At 35.5% G+C, this 6,388-nt stretch overlaps 1 protein-coding gene across 1 annotated transcript in view; it reads left to right on the top strand.

The window, feature by feature from the left end:
* Positions 1 to 6,388, top strand: part of snx19a (sorting nexin 19a) — a 101,139-nt gene continuing 94,751 nt past the window's right edge. The window contains exon 1 of the mRNA XM_032576260.1: positions 1 to 339. The gene's annotated coding sequence lies outside the window, so the exon portion shown is untranslated. The remainder of the gene's footprint in view (positions 340 to 6,388) is intronic.

The raw sequence follows: 6,388 nt of genomic DNA, 5'->3' as shown, positions 1-6,388 counted from the left end.
GGAGCCGTTTCATACAGTTCTCCTTTGAGCTCTCTGTGTGCCTCTGTAATATCTGTCAGTCTGCATGCACCTGTGTGTTTTAGCACTCACTGGTTTCTCTCACTCCTACAGGTTGTTTATCTGTGTTGTTACGTTAGTAGCCCGTGCAACAGGCAGTGGAAGGGAGACAGAAATTGACCCGGTACACTTACAATAACAAAACTCAGAGCAGAGGAATTGTGTTTGGAGAGGTTTTTTTTTTTCTTTCTCCCCTCCATCTTGAGACTCAACGAATCCGAGGAACAAACTTGCCTTGTTGGAGCAGAGGACTGACAACAGACAGAGTTGTGTGAAGAAAAGGTGAGTTACTCACAAACAGCTGAAGTTACTGTGACTTGTTTGGTTTCAACCTAAATACACAGAAATGTTTTGCTAGCTTGTAGATCCTTCCTTGTAGAGTGGTTAACTGTGCAGAACTGAAGTTCTGATTCAGTTTTCTTCTACGCATGTTGTTTTTATTCCTGCGTCTGTGTGTGTGTGTACACATGCATGTGTGTTGTGTTTTTATTAGGTGTTGCCTGCTCTGTGCTTGATCTTTGGAGTAGACTCAGCTGCTCTGTGTCTCTCCGGGTACGTCTTGTTGTGCCGTGATCATTTGTACAGACATTTCACATGTCCAGAAATAAACACACTTACTGGAACACACGTATTGCCACACAGGAAACGAAAGAAGACTGTATAACGTCTTTACTTTAGCTCAGACACTAGATCAGGGCTGGTTAGTAGTTGACTTCAAATAATTTGATTTAGTCCTGAAAATATGTATATTTTTTACACGTTGTTTAAATTAAATTGTCTCTGGGTTCTTAAAAGTATCGCCTCAAAAGGTGTTCGTTGTTACAACTTGTTGCTATGTAAAGCTGTGAGTGATGATGGTGGGTGAACTTAAATGCAAGCTGAGCTTCAGTGACTGATGTGTGATGAAGATAAAATACAGTTTAGTAAAACTAAAGAACCTGTGTGGTAGACGGTCAATGATTCAGAAAACCAATAATAAACATTAGCATGGCTGGACATGATGAGAAACGCAAGAAAACACCTGAATCTTACATAGAACATCAGAAAACTTGGGTGTATATAAGCTTTGAGGTAATGAATAACCACAGGCAGGTGTGGCCGTTGGTAAAGTGAAACCTGGACCAGAAGCCCAACGGACATGATGTACATTTATTTGCAATTGTGCAGTGGTTGATTCATTCAGAGGTAGTTTTAGGTATTAGTTTAAATAACTTCTGTAAAAGTTGTTTTCCTTACATAATGTTAACCACTGTTTACCAACAATACCAGGAGCTTAATTGGATGTTTGCAGATAAGCCATTTATTAACTAATGTGTCAACAGTAAACAAAGAAGGTGTCTATGTTTTTTATTTCTGATATTTGTTAAGCAAATGTTGATAAGAACATGTTTTTTTCTACTAAAGGAAACCCACAAAAAGCAAAAGAGCAACCAGGAAAACTAAATCAAACTTCTGATGCTAGATGAAATTTAAAGAAAAGCAATATTAATCCATAAATGTCTTAGAAAGCATGAGCTACATGTTTTGTTTCTACCCTATATTATTTGGTAGGTTTAAAAATTGAATGAACGAATCATACTTTCTTCCAAATGTCTTTTTCCCGGTTTTTCTTGCAGTGCGACTTGCTAATTCCAATTTTTCATAAATTCAGAATTTCACAGAATTATCAATTATTTTTCTTGAAAACTTTATTGGTATAAATGTGCTATCGTTTCTGTAGCAGGAGCAATAGTATTGAATTAAACAGACACTGAAGGAATTGTGTATTTATCCCCATTTATGGATTTAAGCAGATTTTCCTGAAATGTATCTCTTTTTTTTTTATTGAGCTAGAAAAAATTAACATGTGGTTGGTTAATGTGTTTACAGTCCAAAAGTGGTGGGGAGTATCTGGTTTTAGTTTTTAATTATGGGAATCGGGAGGCTTGCCTGTACTTAGGGATTGGATCATTTTGACTCCCACCCAAAACCAATGTAGAAAAATTGTTCAATTATGTCTGGTTGGTTGATTGATTGATTGATTCAATGCATTTAAAATAAAAATTAATATAGGTATTTTACATTCATTCTATATGAACATTTTTCATCATATTTCTAAAATGATTACTTTATATTAGTTTATTGTATTTAATAATTATTTGGTATAACTTTTGCTTGAAGGAGTTTAAATTTAAATATCTTTGTTTTATATTTCAAAAGGACAGTTTCATTGTATTTAATATTTTGTAACTACAGAAGTTTGAGCATAAAAACACCCAAATAAAAACACAACTCTAACATAATACTTGCTGTACTTGAATATATAAATAAACTCTTTATGCGCAACATGGGTATATATTTGTTGTAAATAAACAACAAATAAAAATGAATACAAAAATCTTAAGCTAGCATCAGGCATTTCTAAATTAGTGTGTTGGGTTAAATAAATAAAAGTTGAACATAATCACTTATGGATGCATGTTGTATTTCAGTAAGAAATTTAATAAAGATTTTTCAGTTATTTCTTATATTTGTGCTTGAGTACATTTTAACATTGAAAGATATTTTTTTCAAGATATTTTTGCAATTAACAACTCCTGCTGTGAATCGTTTCACTTTAGCTTTTCAAAGTTTTACAGTGCACACCATCAGATAGGTCATTTCCAAAAAATAGATAATACACTCTTGTTGATGATAATAAGGCTGAATGAATTCTGGATCTGGTTTAGCAAAGACTATAACACTAAGCACATTGAGAGCTTAACTTGTTCTTTTCTGTCGTGAGTTATTCCGTGTTAAAATGTACATGCTGTACCAGGATATCCTGCAGGAAAACTGATAAAAATAGCGTTTCTACTCTTATTTCTTTCTCAGGTTTCGCCTGGAGGCACTCTTCTGAGAAATACTGACATAATAGTTCTCACATTTCTGTAATCTACAAACAAATCAAATCTGCTTTAAGTTGTACATTTGTTTGAGATTAAAAAGATTTAATGAGTTGTTTAGGAAAAGCAAAGTGAACACCAAAGACAATAAGTTATTGATAAATGTATAAAAAGATTGTGGTGGCTGTTGGGACAAGAACAGCATGTTTCGGTCTATGCGTGCTTCACATTCTTAGCTGCTGACCTCTATGGAAAGTAACAACAGCCGGCCTTGAAGGTCACACTGCCATAGCCAGTGGCTGAGACTGATTTTTTTTTTCTGGTATCATGCTTGATGTTTGCAAACTCATTGATTTGCTCAGTATCTATGGAGCAGGTTATTTTTGGGGGCTTTTTCAGAATTATTTGACTATTTATGAATCCATTCATTATAAAAATCTTTATCTGATACAGTTGACATAACTTTACCTCTTTATCTAGGACAAGTATGAAGTTAAGTATTAGCTCCAGGTGACAGGGTATGATAGAAAACCTGTTTCTTTGTTGGCATAAAAAGACAGTCTCAATGTCCCAATGGCGTGAATACACACCATTTCACTAAACGGTTTAGAGTAATCCCTAAACAAACCAGAGGGGCTTTAGAGGCAGTGAAAACTTCTGCTTGGCTCGTTGTACACAAAGTAAAACATCTATTAACAAAAATAAACATGTGCTTTTAAAAAAGTAACCATGACATGAAGTGTAGTCCAAATGCTAAGACCTCTTTATGCACTTGGCTTTCTGTATGCATTTTTAAAGCGTATATTTGTACAGAGAACAGCTGGTGGACCGCCAGAAGTGAAATGTTCTCCACAGTAAGACTGCTTACATCATTGCTGGAAATATTTGAAAGTTAATAGTTCTGTTTGTTTGGAGGAAAATTTGCACTTGTAGAACCTTGCAAAAGTATTCACACCTCTTGAACTTAACTGAAAGCTTTCCCGTTTTTCTTTGCAAATCAAATTAAGCAGATAATTGCATTGGATATAGAGCACAACTAAACAGTTTAGTTACATTTAGAGTCATAGATGCTACGAAATGTAGGTTTGGGCTATAAATGGGCCGCTCACGTGAAAATGCTTTAATCTTAAACAGTGGTTCTTTTTATAACAAGTTCCACCTTTTTAAATACCAAGATTTATGAGTGACTTTGACTTTTTCACTTTGTTCTAACTTAAAAAAGAAAGTAATGAAAAACGATATATTTTTCCATTAGCATCTTGTTCACAGATTAGGTCTAAGTATGCATTTTATTGTTTGTAGTTAGGAAACTGAAAGTGTAAACTTTATGTGATTTTTCTTAACACTCCCTGACTTCCGAATCTAACATGGAGGCTTTGAGTATAAACTGTGACAATATGAGTAATAAAATCATTTATTTGCACTTTTAAACATTTCTACCTCATGAAACTTTTCAAGTGCTCTTCTATCAGCAATCTCTTTTAGTGAACATGTTGCTTCAGTTATTGAAAGTATAAAATCACAGAAATGCAGGTATTCGTAATAATTATCATAGTCCCTGAGCAGTCATTTAGAAAATCCCTCTGGGTTTTGAACTTAGAGTTGGTATATTTTTAAATTTGGTTTCTTGTCGTTCTCAGATCTTTTAGTAGAATTACAATTTTCTTCAGAGGACCACTAGGCTCAGCCCCAGGACTACCAGTGGTTCTTGTACCACATTTTGAGAACTCTGGATTTAAAGTATTCCATTGTAGCTTAGACTGCATCTCCAGGATTGTTGTCCTGCTGTCCACCTTGTGTACAGCACAAGGTGGGCCCTTGTAATCTTCAAGAGACCAACAGGTTCAAAAATGATTTTAAAATCTCTGGAAATAGATACTCATAGAAATATTTACTGAGGATGTAGGATACATCTGTATCAACATCGGTATCGGACGATGTTAGTTATTTTTTAACGTATCTGTATCGGTCCGACAAGTAAAGCACGATTGATATGAACTGCTGATGTTATTTCCTTCTTGTTGTTGTTTGTGTGTGTTTCAGTCATGTGACAGTGATGCAGCACAGGATTATGGGGCATTGAACTGGAGCAGAGAATCGGTGTTACATAGGGTTGAAAATACAGGACAATTTTCATATTGGTTCATCCCTAACAATTACTGCTTTGTAGTCCAACATTAAGAACACAAAAATGTGTATACACTAGTCTTCAGGTTTTGTCTTTATCCTCTTCAGCCACCTAAATCGATAAACGCTCACTTTAAGCCATATTTTTATAGTTTTTGTGCCCAGGTAGCCTACCTTTGCCAGTGATGTAGACGGTGCACTCTGTTGCCCATTTGTTGCAACCACTACGGTATGAAGGAAATTTGTTTCCCAGTTTGTCCGTAAAGGTACACTTATGCTTTGTAAACATCAGCTTTAGCACAGTCCTACTGGCTGTTCGTCAATGAAGGGATGAGAACCATCCAATACGCAGCAGCTCAGGGAGGATGTCAAAGAAAGATTGGCGTATTTCATGCATCACACCTGTGAATTTAAGTATGTCTTTTGGTCCCCTGATAAATGATAAAACCCCAGACATTTTTATCCATCAATGAAATCCCCCGAATGTGAAAAGTGGATATGTCCGGTGGGGAAAGAAGACGTTTGGTCACCTTATCTTATCTGACCAGAGCATCTTCTCCCACATGTTTATTGGGTTTCCTACCTGGCTTGTGGCTTCCTCTGGTTTTCTTTCAACATCAACTTTCTACATAAAATTTCATAAAAGCAGGACAGAAACAAAACAGTTTCTGTTGTGTGTGAACAATAGTTATCCTATCTAGCTGACCTGTATTCCATTGGTCTCTTGGCTGCTCCTCTCATTTTTGTCTAACCTGTTAACTTAGGTGGACAACCATGTCTTGGTAGATCGGCTTATTTTTTTCTTTTTTGTTTTCAGATGATAGCTTCAACTTGGACATTCTTTGTGAGATGTTAGCTTATATTTGTTTATTTTGTATATCTGTAAAAAACTATCTTAAATCTCTCAAATATTCTTTCACAAAAGTTATTTGGAATAGTAGTTGCTTTATAGTTAGGAATGCTGCAGTTCTGAACCAGAATTTGTGGTTACCTATAGATTTATCTACTGATAAATGAGTAAGAGTAGTACTTTTTTCAGGCAGATGCATTTTTTTTTACGAAGTTGGCAGAAATGACTAGTTTTAACCTGTTCTCCTTTTTCCTCTTAGGACAACCCCTCGTAAAAGGAACAACTCTAATAAACTAATTCCTGCTATGCCTGCCAAACCGCACGCTTGCCGTCGGCTATAAAATATGAGCCTCCGCTTCCCCTTTTCACTGCTGACATTGCCCTTTTGACCTCTTCTCATACCTTTTTTCTGTCTCCATTGTCTTCTGCTTTTTAAAAAATCTTTTTATGTCTGCTATTGTTAGACTTATTTTGGCATTTGTCAAGTTTT

This window comes from Xiphophorus hellerii, chromosome 11, assembly GCF_003331165.1.
Source record: "Xiphophorus hellerii strain 12219 chromosome 11, Xiphophorus_hellerii-4.1, whole genome shotgun sequence".
Taxonomy (NCBI): Eukaryota; Metazoa; Chordata; class Actinopteri; order Cyprinodontiformes; family Poeciliidae; genus Xiphophorus; species Xiphophorus hellerii.
Note: the sequence above shows the minus strand (reverse complement) of the source record. Positions and strands in the feature narration are given on the sequence as shown.